This window comes from Diabrotica virgifera, chromosome 2, assembly GCF_917563875.1.
Source record: "Diabrotica virgifera virgifera chromosome 2, PGI_DIABVI_V3a".
NCBI classification, from domain to species: domain Eukaryota; kingdom Metazoa; phylum Arthropoda; class Insecta; order Coleoptera; family Chrysomelidae; genus Diabrotica; species Diabrotica virgifera.
The window spans coordinates 120,241,617-120,256,397 of record NC_065444.1 but is presented as its reverse complement, the minus strand read 5'-3'; the positions used below and the strand labels follow the sequence as shown (position 1 = coordinate 120,256,397).

At 33.7% G+C, this 14,781-nt stretch overlaps 1 protein-coding gene across 4 annotated transcripts in view; it reads right to left on the bottom strand.

Moving 5' to 3' along the window:
- Window positions 1-13,684, bottom strand: part of LOC114325217 (Ca(2+)/calmodulin-responsive adenylate cyclase) — an 897,698-nt gene extending 884,014 nt beyond the window's left edge. For 3 of the 4 annotated variants that reach the window (XM_050642766.1, XM_050642767.1, XM_050642770.1), the window contains exon 1: window positions 13,659-13,684. The gene's annotated coding sequence lies outside the window, so the exon portion shown is untranslated. The remainder of the gene's footprint in view (window positions 1-13,658) is intronic. The other variant, XM_050642769.1, reaches the window with a different exon arrangement.
- Window positions 13,685-14,781: the final 1,097 nt, after the last annotated feature.

Here is a 14,781-nt window from a genome sequence, read left to right as displayed (position 1 = left end):
CACTCGCAACAACTAACTCAAAAAGTATTGACTTAGTGAAAAAACTCTATAAAATCGATAATTTTAAATGGGACCTTATGGCAAGTGATACCTCGTTTGAAAGGTATTCAAAATACCTACTCAGCCATACTAATTTTTTTGTGTTTTAGTTGATTTTGATTTTGGTGAATAAATTAAATAAATATAATATTGTAGCTTCGCATTTAATTAATAAAAATTCAAATGTAAGCCTATGGTTTTTTTGTCAAAAAAGTTGACGTTTTTCGATTCTCTAGTAGTTTTTACGTCAACGTCAACCTTTTTGACAAGTAATCATAGGCGGAATTTTGAATTTTGAATTAATTAAATGAAACTACAATTTTATATTTATTTCATTAATTCGTCAAAATTAGCTTAAACTTAAACAATATTAGTATGACTGAATAGGTATTTTCAATACCTTTCAAACGAGGTGTCACTTGCCATAAGGTCCCATTTAAAATTATCTGTCACAGTGGCGCTGTAAAGTCATCTGTCACTATTACGTCACCTGTCATGACTAGTTAAGAAGCTTACGTCCGTTTATTTCCTATCTCCAAATTTCACTATTATAGGTATAACCGTTCAAAAGATACGAGGGGGGTACGGACTTTTGACTAGCACTGTATATTTTGTTATATAATAACAAAAATAAACATATTACAATAACGTAACGTAAACAGTTATTTTTGCAATATTTATTAAGGGGAAAGGCACAAAATATCGTCTGTCAAAATGTTCAATGTATTTTAAATGTATTCATTTTTTTCGAATCCTGAGAAAACTAATAAGTATTTTTGAAAAAGTTAAACGCATAACGAAAGATTACATTATTACTGATGGCCGAAAGTCCCTGAAATCTTTTATAATGTTTATTATAATAAGTTACAGTATACATAATTATCGTGAAAATTTTTTGCTCAATTAGAAATCCAATGAAATCAATTAATTTGTGGTCATCTGATTGAATACAACCAATAAAACCAACATTATACTGAAAACAGATCCCATGGGCTGTTTTCAATCAATCATGTAGCTATGGATACCTACATTTCGTTTCATTTCGTTTTGACATTTCAAATATTCAATATTTCAAAATGTCACGATTTGGTTGTAATACTGATGAGAATATTAATGAAATTATCGAATCAAATATACCAAAGAATACTTGTTAATTGCACATTTAAATAAATTGTTTCTGCTCTGTATTTTTTTTAATAACCAACAAAAAATTTTCTATCCGAATAACCCTCGAACATTGATAAATGCTCAAAAATTTTTTAACAACTTTCTCAAGCTTGTTGCTTACAGGCAACAGACCTCAGCCTACGGCGTCGGTCTGTTTCCAAGCAACAAGCTTTCGAAATCTGTTATAAAATTTTTTCGAACAATTATCAATGTCCTTGGGTTATTACTACTGAAAATTTTTTGCTCAATTAAAAATCCAATGAAATCAATTAATTTGTGGTCATCTGATTGAATACAACCAATAAAACCAACATTATACTGAAAACAGATCCCATGGGCTGTTTTCACTCAATCATGTAGCTATGGATACCTACATTTCGTTTCATTTCGATTTTGACATTTCAAATATTCAATATTTCAAAATGTCACGATTTGGTTGTAATACTGATGAGAATATTAATGAAATTATGAAATTAACTAACATGTCTGGATCTTCATTAAATTTTTCTAATTGTTCCTTTGTTCATTGCACATTTAAATAAATTGTTTCTGCTCTGTATTTTTTTTTTCATAACCAGCAAAAAATTTTCTATCCGAATAACCCTCGAACATTGATAAATGCTCAAAAATTTTTTAACAACTTTCTCAAGCTTGTTGCTTACAGGCAACAGACCTCCGCCTACGGCGTCGGTCTGTTTCCAAGCAACAAGCTTTCGAAATCTGTTATAAAATTTTTTCGAACAATTATCAATGTCCTTGGGTTATTACTACTGAAAATAAAATGGAAAATTTAGTGTGATTTTTAATTGCAAATATTTAATTCAAAATAAACTTTTTATTTATTCTAAGGGACTTTCGGCCCTCGGTAATAACGAAACCGTTCATTCTGCGTTTAAATTTTTTAAAAATACTTATTAGTTTTCTCAGGATTCGAAAAAAATGAATACATTTAAAAGAAAATTTTGACAGGCGACATCTTGCGCCTTTCCCCTTAATAACAAAGTCGGAACGTGGTTTAATCTATCACGACTAGTGACAATCGATTTAGGGTATTAAAATACTATGAAAAAGACTACAAACTTGGTGTAGATAGCGCATTATTTCGAACTTTTCGGCGAATAAACAGTTATTTTATTATTACCAAAATAAGAACATATTTTGAGTAATCGCGACTAGTGGCAATCGATTTAGCGTATAAAAATACTATGAAAATGACTACAAACTTACTGTAGATAGCGCATTATTTCGAGTTTTTCAGCGAATAAACAATTATTTTGTTAAAATTGTTCGAAATGGTCCATAGAAAGATGGTAATGATCTCTGAATCGAAATTAAATATAATGCCTTTTAATTATTTTGTTATTAACAAAATAAGAACACATTTTGAGTAATCGCGACTAGTCGCATTCGATTCAGCGACCAAAAATACACCAGAAATGACCTTAACACTATCAATTTGTGTGCAGAGCATAATACCTGAAAAATATCTAATTTTACCATAATTTGTTTAATAACAATTAAACGGGTAATCTTTGGGCTTCCAGACAACTTCCATTGGATTTAGCGACCAAAAAACCTATAATACCCCCATCAGATCACGGCGAACTAGATTTTCCCACGGGACCCCTTATGTTGCGACTAGACTATTATCGTCTATTAAAAGTTTAAGGTCTTTCGATGTGTTTGCAAACAGCGCAGTATCATATGTATTCCGAATTTTAATTATTATGACTTATCCATCCATGCTTATTCCTTCAGTTGCACTTGATAGATATGTTCATTGATGGGGGGTGAGACGTCTACTCCCCCCCCCCCTTATACTTATTTATTCTGATATCTGATCTTCGATAAGATTATGTATTTAATCCGCAAAATTTTGATCACAGCAATATAACTCTAAATTAGTAATTATAATTATTTTGCTCAATAAACGAGATAATATTTTTCAGGTCATAATACTGGACTTATTAAAGATAAATGCTGTTATTATCGTATAAAATATGTATAAGTTACGGTCAATGATGTAAACTGGACATTGACGTTAATGGCCGGACATTGTAGTGAATGTCCATTTTCCTTGGTTATTAACGACAATGCCCGGCCATTAACGACAATAACCTTAGCTATTTGCCAATGTTGTAAAAACTTAACGTAAAATTAGATTTTTCATCAATAACCGGTCAATAACGACAGTGGCCAGCAGCAAATGGCCAATGTTGATAAATCGATGCCTCAGAAGATAATCGGTGTGAGTAAATAAGTGTTTAAAATGAGATAGGTACTAAGATGTTTCTGAACGTAGTTGCAGAAATATAAGTAGTTATTAAAAACAAATAAAACGTCTTTATTTATCATAATATGGGTAACATATTATTCATAAATACAAACAAGGAAATAATAATATTTTTATAATATACAGTTGTAGTATAATATAATACTTTAGACTGGGTGTTTTCGTCAACTGGCATAATCAGTCGCTCTTTACCACTTATTGTAATTACATCATATTTACAAACCATTCTATAGTGCTTTGTTGTTTTTTAGCACCCGGTGTTCTCAAAATTTTTTCGCTTCTTTAATTTCACTTATTCAGCTATTGTATTCGTCACAATTTAAAAATGATTTACATATTGTCATCACGTTTTAACTTGACTATTGCGTTTATATAATTATTAAAACGAGTGCGCACATCGTTGATATCCATGATAACACTTATTTTCTACAACCGTGTTAAAAATGCAATTTTTAGCACTCCATACGAGCGTTAAAAATGCTACTTTAAGGCACTAGTGCTTTAAAATATTTTTAAGGCACTGCAGTTCGTATTGACCGTATAGGCAATTTTGATGTAATGTCAAAAAAATATAAAAATGGAATGTCAGTTCAAGTTCAAGTAAAAGTTTTTGTAGATATTGTCCTGTAATTACGTTTGTAGAAAAAATATTGTATGATATGCGTGTTAAAAAGTACATTTTTAAGGCATTCATGTGAATTGCAGAACTCGCTATCGCTTGTTCTGCAAACTTTCACATGCGTGCCTTAAACGTGTACTTTTAACACTTAGATCATAAATTACTATTAAATCAATTTACGAGTAATTTCAGCACGAAAACAATACACAATATACACACACATGAAGTAAACAATAGTAAACCTACCTACACATAACCTATCTTTTAGTCAAAATTTCAACATTGACCGATTAACAACGGGCATTGTCGACATTGGCCGGGCAATGATAGAAATATTATCAAGCTAATATCCGGCCATTGTCGACAATGACCAATTCAACCGGCCATTGTCGTTATTGGCCGGCCAATAACGTTATTGGCCGGATTTGCGTCATTGTCCGTAACATATAATATATCATAAGAGAGAAAATTTTGCCGGCAATATTTTTCGACTGGTATGAAAGTTTGTTAGTCCAGAAAGCCACTGCGCATCCGCTAGGAAAAATATTCCGATTCGGATTTTTTGCACAATCTTACTCAAAAAGGAGCCCTTTTAACAAATTTGCATGTTGCCAGGACCAAAAGTGAATCAAAAATTTTTTAAACGTTTCTTTTTTGTTTTTTCCCTAAAATTATTATTTTTTGCATGGAACAAAGTTTTTTTAGGTTTTTTGGATCATTCCAAACAGAAAAGGTCTTTAGTGACATTTCTCTAAAGTTGATAGTTTTTGACATATAAGCGATTAAAAATTGAAAAATTGCGAAATTGGCCATTTTTAACCCTCAAAAACTATGTGAAAAACTGAAAATTTGAATGTTGCCAAGGTAGGTAGATATTCTTTAAACATCGATTGATGAAATCTCGAAAAGTTTTTTGCAATACAATATTCAAAACTCCTTTGTTTTTTACTTGCTAATCAAGCGTGCGCGACACTATTTTCCAACGACAGTATGGTGCAAATGAAAGGAATAAATTCGTTATTTCGTAAACCGGCGACTTTAAGGAAAAATCCCGAAACAGGTCGATTTTTATTTTTAAGTTATGATATTGTGGCATATATGGTATACTAGTGACGTCATCCATCTGGACGTGATGACGTAATCGATGATTTTTTTAAATGTGAATAGGGGTCGTGTGCCAGCTCATTTGAAAGTTCTTGAATTCTCTATTCAGTAATATAAACATTTATATAATTATTTATACAGGGTGTCCTTCTACTTCTTTTTTTGTCAAATAATTTAATTTAATAAAAAATTTTTGGACACCATTTAATAAACATGCAAAGGTGAAAAATAGTGTCGCGCACGCGTGATTAGCAATTAAAAAAACAAAGGAGTTTTGAATACTGTATTGCAAAAAACTCTTCGGGATTTCATCAATCTATGTTTAAAGAATATCTACCTACCTTGGCAACATTCAAATTTTAAGTTTTTCACATAGTTTTAATCGCTTATATGTCAAAAACTATAAAACTTTAGAGAAAAGTCACTAAAGACCTTTTCTGTTTGGAATGATCCAAAAATCTAAAAAAATTTGTTCCATGCAAAAAAATAATTTTAGGAAAAAACAAAAAAAAAACGTTTAAAAAATTTTTGACCCACTTTTGGTCCTGGCAACATGAAAATTTGTTAAAAGGGGTCCTTTTTGAGCAAGATTGTGTAAAAAATCCGAATCGGAATATTTTTCCTAGCGGATGCGCAGTGGCTTTCTAGACTATGTTGCCTGGCAATTTTCGTGAAGTAAATTTTGACAGTTAAATCACGAGACGTCAGTCGAGTGATTTCGTCAAAATTGCATAAACAAAAATTGTCAAAAGGCAACAAACAAACTTGAATAAAACCAGAAGAAAATGTTGCCGTTAAATAATTTTCTCTCGAATGATATTCGACAAGACTATTTCACGAGACAATTAATGCACCATATCAACGAAACATAATCTTTATTTATTTGTTAACAATATTAAATTTTTTTTTAATGTTTATTAGGCAATATGTTATAACATATAACAATAGGCAAATTTTATCTGAGAAATAATGACATGAAGAGATTGTGACCAGCGCCACACATCTCTATAGAGATAATATTAAATTACTGTATTACATATATTAACTTAGCTACTGTAACAATATTAATGTCTGTGCGGTAAATCTAATGGTGTCTGTCTCTTTAACCGTTTTGTTTCCTGACTGTTGTCTAACAAATTAATTGCAAGCACATTCGCGTGGCTTTCAAGACGTACGATGTATTTTGCACTTAACTCCACTATCACTTCACTGACGGTTTTGGTTTCCAGATCATTGTAAATATCCCAGTTAGTAACAAACCACGGAGCATCGATTATTGAACGTAACACCTTGGACTGGAATCTCTCAATTATGGATATATTCGACTTGGATGCTGTTCCCCAGAGCTGCAGACCATATGCCCAGACTGATCTGAATATTGTGTTGTAGACCAGCAGTTTATTTCTTATCGTGAGCTTAGACTTACGCCCTAGAAGCCAATAATGCTTACTAAATTTTATGCCCAGTTGTTTCCGTTTGTTCCATATATGGGTTCTCCAGGTTAATCCCCTGTCCAAGTGCATGCCCAGATATTTTACAGAGGTAACTGAGGGAATTACCTTATTATTTATTGTTACTGTAGGTGATTCACCGTGACATTTTGTAAAAACAATATGGTTTGATTTTTGTTCATTCAATTTAATTCTACAATTTTGTGCCCATGTATTTATTTGATTTAATACTCTCTGGAGTTTTGCAGCAGCTTCGACGGGATTTTTGTGTACTGCTAGGATTGCAGTATCGTCTGCAAAGGTGGTGGTCGTTATATCACGATTTGTGGGTAAGTCGGCTGTGTAAATCAGATACAGTTGTGGTCCCAGAACACTTCCTTGTGGTACCCCTGATCTGATGGGATATAGTTTTGTATAGGCTGACTCAAACTTCACTCGAAAGTATCTTTCTGATAAATACGACTTAAGAGTGTATATAGTTCCTCTGGTAAGTTCTTTTTCAGTTTATACAACAGTCCTTGATGCCAAACTTTATCAAAAGCCTGGCTAACATCGAGGAATGCTGCTGAACAGTAACTTTTTTCTTCAAATGTTTTATTTATAACGTTGACCACTCTGTGAACTTGTTCAACGGTGCCATGCTCTTTCCTAAATCTAAATTGGTGGTCGGGTATCATATTTCTGTCTGTTAGTATTTGTAGAAGTCTTTTTTCTATTATTTTTTTTCCATTATCTTAGACATTACTGGCATTAAACTAATTGGTCGATATGAAGTGGGCTCATTTGGAGGTTTTCCTGATTTTTGTATAAGGATAATTTCCGCAATTTTCCATTGCATTGGGAAATGTTTTAGCCTTAGTACCGCATTACACAATTGAGTTAGCATTTTAATTGCTTTGGTAGGTAGATTTTTAATTACCTCACCTGTGATTAAGTCATAGCCAGGTGCTTTCTTTTTTATTAGATTATTGTTGATTATGTTTTGAACTTCTTTGGGTGAAGCATGTAGTGTGTTTTCTCCTGTCGGGGTTTGGTTCTGTAGGAAATTGTAGATTTCTTGATCGTTATTTGTTGCAGCAGCTGGTATAGGTTTGAAAACTTCCTCTAGGTATTCGCCGAAAGTTTCTGCCTTTTCATTGTTTGTTCTGGCCCATGTTCCGTTGGATTTTCTAATTGGTGGGATATGACGATGTTGCTGTTTTAATTTTTTTGTAGCCTTCCATAGCGCATAATCGCTGGCATCTGACGGCGTTAAATTTTCTAGGTATTCTTGAACGCTGTTATTTTTTAGTTGTTTTAGTAGTTCCTTTAATTGTCGTGCTGCTCTATTGAGCCTTAACTTGTCATCTGGATGTCTAGTTTGCTTCCAAGTTCTACTCAGATACCTTTTTTCAATTATTTTTTCTCTGACATTTATTGGACAATTAATTTTTTGTTTTGCTTTTGTTGGTGGAGGTGTTGATTTCCATGCAGCTTCCTGAATCGTTGTTGTGTAATTTTGGATTTCTTTTTCTAGTTCTTCTGGTGACTTTAGTGATACGTTTAGTTCAATATTTGCTTCAACCCTTTCTCTGAAAGCTTGCCAGTTGGTTTTGTAATTGTGCAACTTGGGCAGAGGCTTTTTTTCTTTAATTCCTGAATGTACAGTTGCTACTACAGGAGTATGATCAGACTCTATATCAAAATTTGATTCGATACTTAGATATCCCCTTGAGAACCCTTTTGTAACAAAGAAATCTAAACAGTCGGGAACTTTCTACGGGTCTGATGGCCAGTATGTAGGCTGATACGTAGAAAAATGGTCCAAGTGTTGTTCCGATATGATTTTATGTAGTACCCTGCCTCTTCCAGGAGCGCACAGTCTTGAACCCCAACTAGTATGTTTGGCGTTATAGTCTCCACCTGCCAGGAAACGGTTACCAAGTTGGTTAAAGAGATTACTTAAAGAATTTTTGTTAGCTCTATAATTTGGTGGGCAGTATACAGCAGCTATCGTGATTGGTCCGATCCAATCTTCTATTTCAATGGAGACTGCTTGTAGATCTGGTTGTTCAATCTTTTGTAAAATATGGTGTTTTATACCCTTTCTAATGATTATAGCTGCTCCAGCACTGGCTCTTCTTGCTGCGTCTGGATGGGCAGCATTGTACATTAAATAGTTGGATATTCTAAAACTATTTTCTGATGTTAAGTGAGATTCAGATATTAGAATTATATCTAGATTGTGAAATTTTAAAAATGCCTCAATTTCATTCTTCCGATTTATGACCCCATTGGCGTTCCATAAAGCTATTTTAAATATTTGAGCCATTAATTGTTGGATTTAGTGTTTTGCTGTACTAGATCTCTCAAATGTCTTATTTCCTTGGTTAGTTCAAGGATTGCTTGCTGTTGCTTTTCTATTTGTTGTTGAAGTTGAACGTTTTGTTGCAGGAGATAATTATTTTGCTGTTGAAGAAACGTGGTGAATTGATTATTTGTTGACTGCGGTAATAACTCTACCCTGTTTATATTTTGAACTTGATTTTGATTTGAAGCTGCTTGTGCATATGTTTTTACCTCTGCTGGAGCGTGTGAGCTGCTTATAGTGTTTTGATTCTTTTTCTTGTACTTTTGGTCTTGTCACTTGATTTTGTACAGCCACACCATTACTAGAGGGATATCTTCTATTTAAAATTTCAAGGTATACCTGACAACCTTTATACTTTGCAGGATGTACTCCTCCACATAATGCATATTTTGCTGGATTGCCATCCTCTTTTTTCTTTTTGCAGGTACGGTAGTCGTGATACTCAGCACATTTCACGCAGCGAAATTGTTGAGTGCATTGGTTTCTTGTGTGTCCATAACTTTGGCATCGTTTACATTGCACTATAGTTTGCTTTTTGTGGGGTGTTTCGAATCTAACAACTGCATTTAACAGTTTTGAGATTTTAAAGATATCACCATTATTTCGATTTCTCTCAATGTCAATAAAGAACAAGTTTTTGGGTGATTTTGTTTGATTGTCATGGACATTCATTATTTGCTTTACCTTATGACCTTCTTCTGCTAATGCTGCTGTTATGTCTTTTGTGTCTGTGCTGTGGTGTATGTTACGTAAAACTACTCTGTACGATTTTTCTTCTGGTAGTTTATAGGTATGCCTGACGATTTTATTGTCGTCCAGCAGCTTTTTGATTGTTTTGTAATTGTCGATAGTAGTTGTCTGGATTTTTATTTTGTTTTCTGATAACAATTTGTAAGCAAAATCTGACGTAGATGAGCGAATTAATGTTAGAAGACCTGGTAAATTTGAGACTCCATATAGCATAAAAGGAGGAACTTTATCTATTTCCTTTTTGTTATTATTATTTCTTTGCTCTGTATCATCTTCATTTGATAGTGAAGAAAAACGATTTTGTGTGCTAATAGAATTTTCAACTTCACTTACCTTTAAGGATTTCTTTTTCATTTGTGGGCTGTTGCTATTTCTTCTCCGCTTCTTATATTCAATTTTTTGGAACTCATTTGGTTGAAATACTTCATTAGCTGAATTTTCTTGCTCCATTTTTTCGTTTTCTGACAGTGAGACATTTCTTATTTGGTTTTGATTACTTGTAGTTGGCTTTACTGCATCATAATAATAATTTATCTTCTGCTGAACTTTATTTTGGTGGCTTTGATCGGGAATGGCCTGTGTTGACATCGTGAATGGTGTACAATGCATTTGTTGTTGAGTGAGAAACATCCCCTGGTCGTAGTTGTTATGAGCCGCATAATTTTGTGGTACCATTGAGATGGATTGATTTGCATCAAATGCAGTTGGGTACTGAACATTTTGCGTGCCGTAAATGTTTGGGATGGGTTGCATTTGTATATATGGTGTCATTTCCCCTATATTCGTATTTTGATACATGTTTGGTTTAATAATTTATTCACCTAATTTATTAAGTTACGCCACTGATTAAAATAGTCATACCGATTATTGTGTTTGACTTTTTCACAGTATTAGGTATTAATTGTTATTTGTTTTGTTTCTTAATGATGGGTAATTAATAAATAAATAAATACCTTTATACGATCACCGATAACAGCTATCACAAAGCCATAAGACACCTGCACCGGTTTTCGCCTTCAGATGCAGGTAACTTCTTTTTATGTAGCGTAAGTTGTTGTTAAGTTTTATTTTTAAAACACAACACAGTTTAAAACAGATTAAAAACAGTTTAAAAACGTTGTTTCGAATATTTGTATTTACATCGATTGGCCACTCGATCTTATCGGTCGACGTCTGAAACGAAACTGTGAAATTTTTTGGACACCATTTAATACACATGCAAAGGTGAAAAATAGTGTCGCGCACGCGTGATTAGCAATTAAAAAAACAAAGGAGTTTTGAATACTGTATTGCAAAAAACTCTTCGGGATTTCATCAATCGATGTTTAAAGAATATCTACCTACCTTGGCAACATTCAAATTTTAAGTTTTTCACATAGTTTTAATCGCTTATATGTCAAAAACTATAAAACTTTAGAGAAAAGTCACTAAAGACCTTTTCTGTTTGGAATTATCCAAAAAACCTAAAAAAACTTTGTTCCATGCAAAAAAATAATTTTAGGAAAAAACAAAAAAAAACGTTTAAAAAATTTTTGACCCACTTTTGGTCCTGGCAACATGAAAATTTGTTAAAAGGGGTCCTTTTTGAGCAAGATTGTGCAAAAAATCCGAATCGGAATATTTTTCCTAGCGGATGCGCAGTGGCTTTCTAGACTATGTTGCCTGGCAATTTTCGCGAAGTAAATTTTGTCAAAATTTCATAAACAAAAATTGTCAAAAGGCAACAAACTTGAATAAAACCAGAAGAAAATGTTGCCGTTAAATAATTTTCTCTCGAATGATATTCGACAAGACTATTTCACGAGACAATTAATGCACCATATCAACGAAACATAATCTTTATTTATTTGTTAACAATATTAAATGTGCAATTATTATAAGCTATAGTAATTTGCCCATTCTTTTCTACCACATCATGATTTTGTGTATTGACCTGTAGCATTTGGTAACTCGAAGGTCCAGCTTTATTTGTTGTTCTGAGATTTTCGATCAACTTCTGGTGGTGACTGGAATCCACCTGCAGATATGGTTTTAGCGAGCTTGCATTTGAGTGACCCGTTAATTTAATTACCTCCTGCTCAGAAACACCTTGCTTGAACAAGGCTGACACAGCTGAAGATCGATGAGAATGGTTTGTTATTTTATGTTTTTTTTTTGTGTCTATTCCAATTTTTTCAGCTGACATTTTTGTCCACTTAGATACGGTGTTGATTCCAAGTGGACAGTTTTTGAACCAAGATCCATCCTTCCTGTTGGGGTGAACGGCAAGAAAGAGTTTGTCTGATAAAATCTTTAGTTCCCTTTTTTCCATTAATTTCAAAACCAATCTAACTGCGCATAAATTTTCGTTTGATGAATTTCATACCAGCCATTTGCTGCTTGCCAAACTTTTTGAACCGCCTTGATTTGTTTTGTAAAAAATGCTGTTGTATTCAATTTGGCCCATAAATTGTCCCATAACATCAAATTCTTACTGGAAAAAGTGAATCTTGCAGTTTACGGCCTCATTGCCTCTCCAAGCAAGTTCAAATGAGCAAAGGTGAAATTTTTTTTTGTGCTTCATTGGGGTTTCCTCATAGTATCTTTGGATGATTTTTAATATTTCTTCGGTGTATGCTTTTAAACTGAGTTTTCTTTTTTCTTGAACACTTTGAAGCTGCCTCCGCTTGGTATCTCTGGCCAAACTTGCACATTTGAAAGATCTGTGAAAGGGTCGATTTTTATGCCATACTCCCTAAAATATTTTTCTTGTACCATTTTTGCTGTAGTATTCCACATTGACTTTACAGACGACTCTTTATACTTTATAGTCTTCGACAATGCCTTTTTCATGTTAAAGGCATAATCTTCGAGAATTTTCGCTAGTTCCGTTATGGTAGGTAGGTAAGTACATCTTTTAAGCGTAAAATTTCTCACCCGTAGGAACTCCGAAAATTGGGTCCAAATAGAGCTTCTGAACCTCTGCGTGTTCAATGGGACATTTTCCGAAACCAATTGCTTTATTACTTCACCTGACTGGCATCCAAATCTTGATGTTTCGTCTGGATTCATTATATCTGAACTTGTGAACTTTGTCAAACTGACAACAATAGAATTACCAGACACCTTCGTGACGGATCTGTCATAATTTTGTCGCTGAGAAATCACGGGCAGGAAGGAGTTTTGTCAGTAGGAAACGTGGCGTTGCTATTATGACGTTTTATCAGTTAAAAATAGTCTAGTGAAATAGTCATAAATATTATAATTTTAACAGTTTGTCACTGTTGTGTCTACAAATATAATTTTTTACTAGCTTTTACTGCTTGGCAGAGGGAAAAAATGTTGCCGAAGGCCTAAGGGATGCCACAGAGTGCTGGCAAACTCTGGGTTATTATAGCTTTGTCATGTCATGGGCGCACTACCATGCCTGGTAGCATTTTATCCAAACTCGTGGAAATTAAATGGATATGAAAACAAAATGGGAAAACTATAGCCCAGAAGTGGACTCAGAAATAATTGACTCTTCTGAGTCCAGAACTAAAAATTTAGAGGCACCGGGCAGGGAATGAGGTCGCAAACTCTGTCTTATCACCAAATGTGTCTCTAAAAAACAATTAGGGTCCTGCACGGGAACCTTCAGCACAATAAGGCGGCTTCTGCACAACTTAATGCTGCTCTAGGAGGGTTCGATGTCGCCTTGAGACAAGAGCACTGGGTATACCAGGGCCAAAAAAGGTTATAGGCGAGCTGATTTATATAACGTATCAGCAAAAAGACCATGGATTTGTATAACAATTAATGGACAATGTACAGTACAAGAAGCCAATTGGCTGCATAATTTTCGTTTTCTTCTTTAATTTGCCTGTATTTTTTAAGGCATAAATCTTCCTACTTAAATAAACTTACCTCTACAGTATTACATTTTGAATATTTGCCATACCTGGAACAAACGAAAACTTTATTAATATTTTGTAAAACCAACAAACATCATTAGAACCGTTAGCAAAGTTAGTTCATCTTCTAGTTTATTTAGATGTGCCTGTTCATAAATAACATCATTAAAATACACATAAAATTTAAAACTATAACGTAAAACATCGTTACTCAAAGTGTGGTCTGCGGAGTCGCGGTGGTCCGCAAAGGCTACGGTAGAGCTCCAGAGGCAGCCATAGTAAAATGAATACATACATATATTAAAGTTGAAACTATAAAAATAAAGTTACCTAGGATAAAAATAAACTACCAAAACGAAACGTTCAGTATTTTATGTTCGCTTGTTTTACTCGTAATGGTTGTAAAGACTTGTAATTCTTGCGTGAAGAAATTCTATTTGTCACAAAATTAGCCAAATCAAATTATTGTTAAAAGAGAATAGAGTATTGGCTTAAATGTGTTGCAACAAAAATAAAATCATCCATGGAGGGTTCACAATCACAAGTGGTTCGGCTGGAAAATACGTCATCGTATTGCGATGCACTTAGCGAAAATCAAAGTGATATGACGGCGTCAAGACTTAGTTCTATGCTTTCTAGTTCAAGTAGTAGAACGTCTAATGCTACACAAAAGACAAAAAATCGAAAGTATGACGAGTCATAGATCAATCTCGGATTTATTGATTCCAAGGGCTCATCTTTCTGTATGTTGTTCTGTATGTAAACTCCCTCCTAATAGTACGTGATAAGATGCGTTGACATTTAGACTGCATCCGAACTTCAGAGATAAGAGTAAAGAATCTTGTCTCGAAAAATCTGCAATGCAAATTATACAGCATCACTGTCGAATGATAAAATCTGGCCCGATGGGAGATCTTGTGACGATGCATAAAACAAGAACTAAAGAGGCTTCAAAATAACAAACTCATCTTGCAAATGGATCAACCGATTGATGTTTCTGGATAGGTCGTCGCTTCCTATTAACACAACCGAAGAAGAAATATCTAATATTTGAGTCCACTAGATGCAAAACTCTGTATTTGCAATCTGTTGATGTAGAAATTCACCCGCAAAGTAAGGTATTTGCTACGATATAG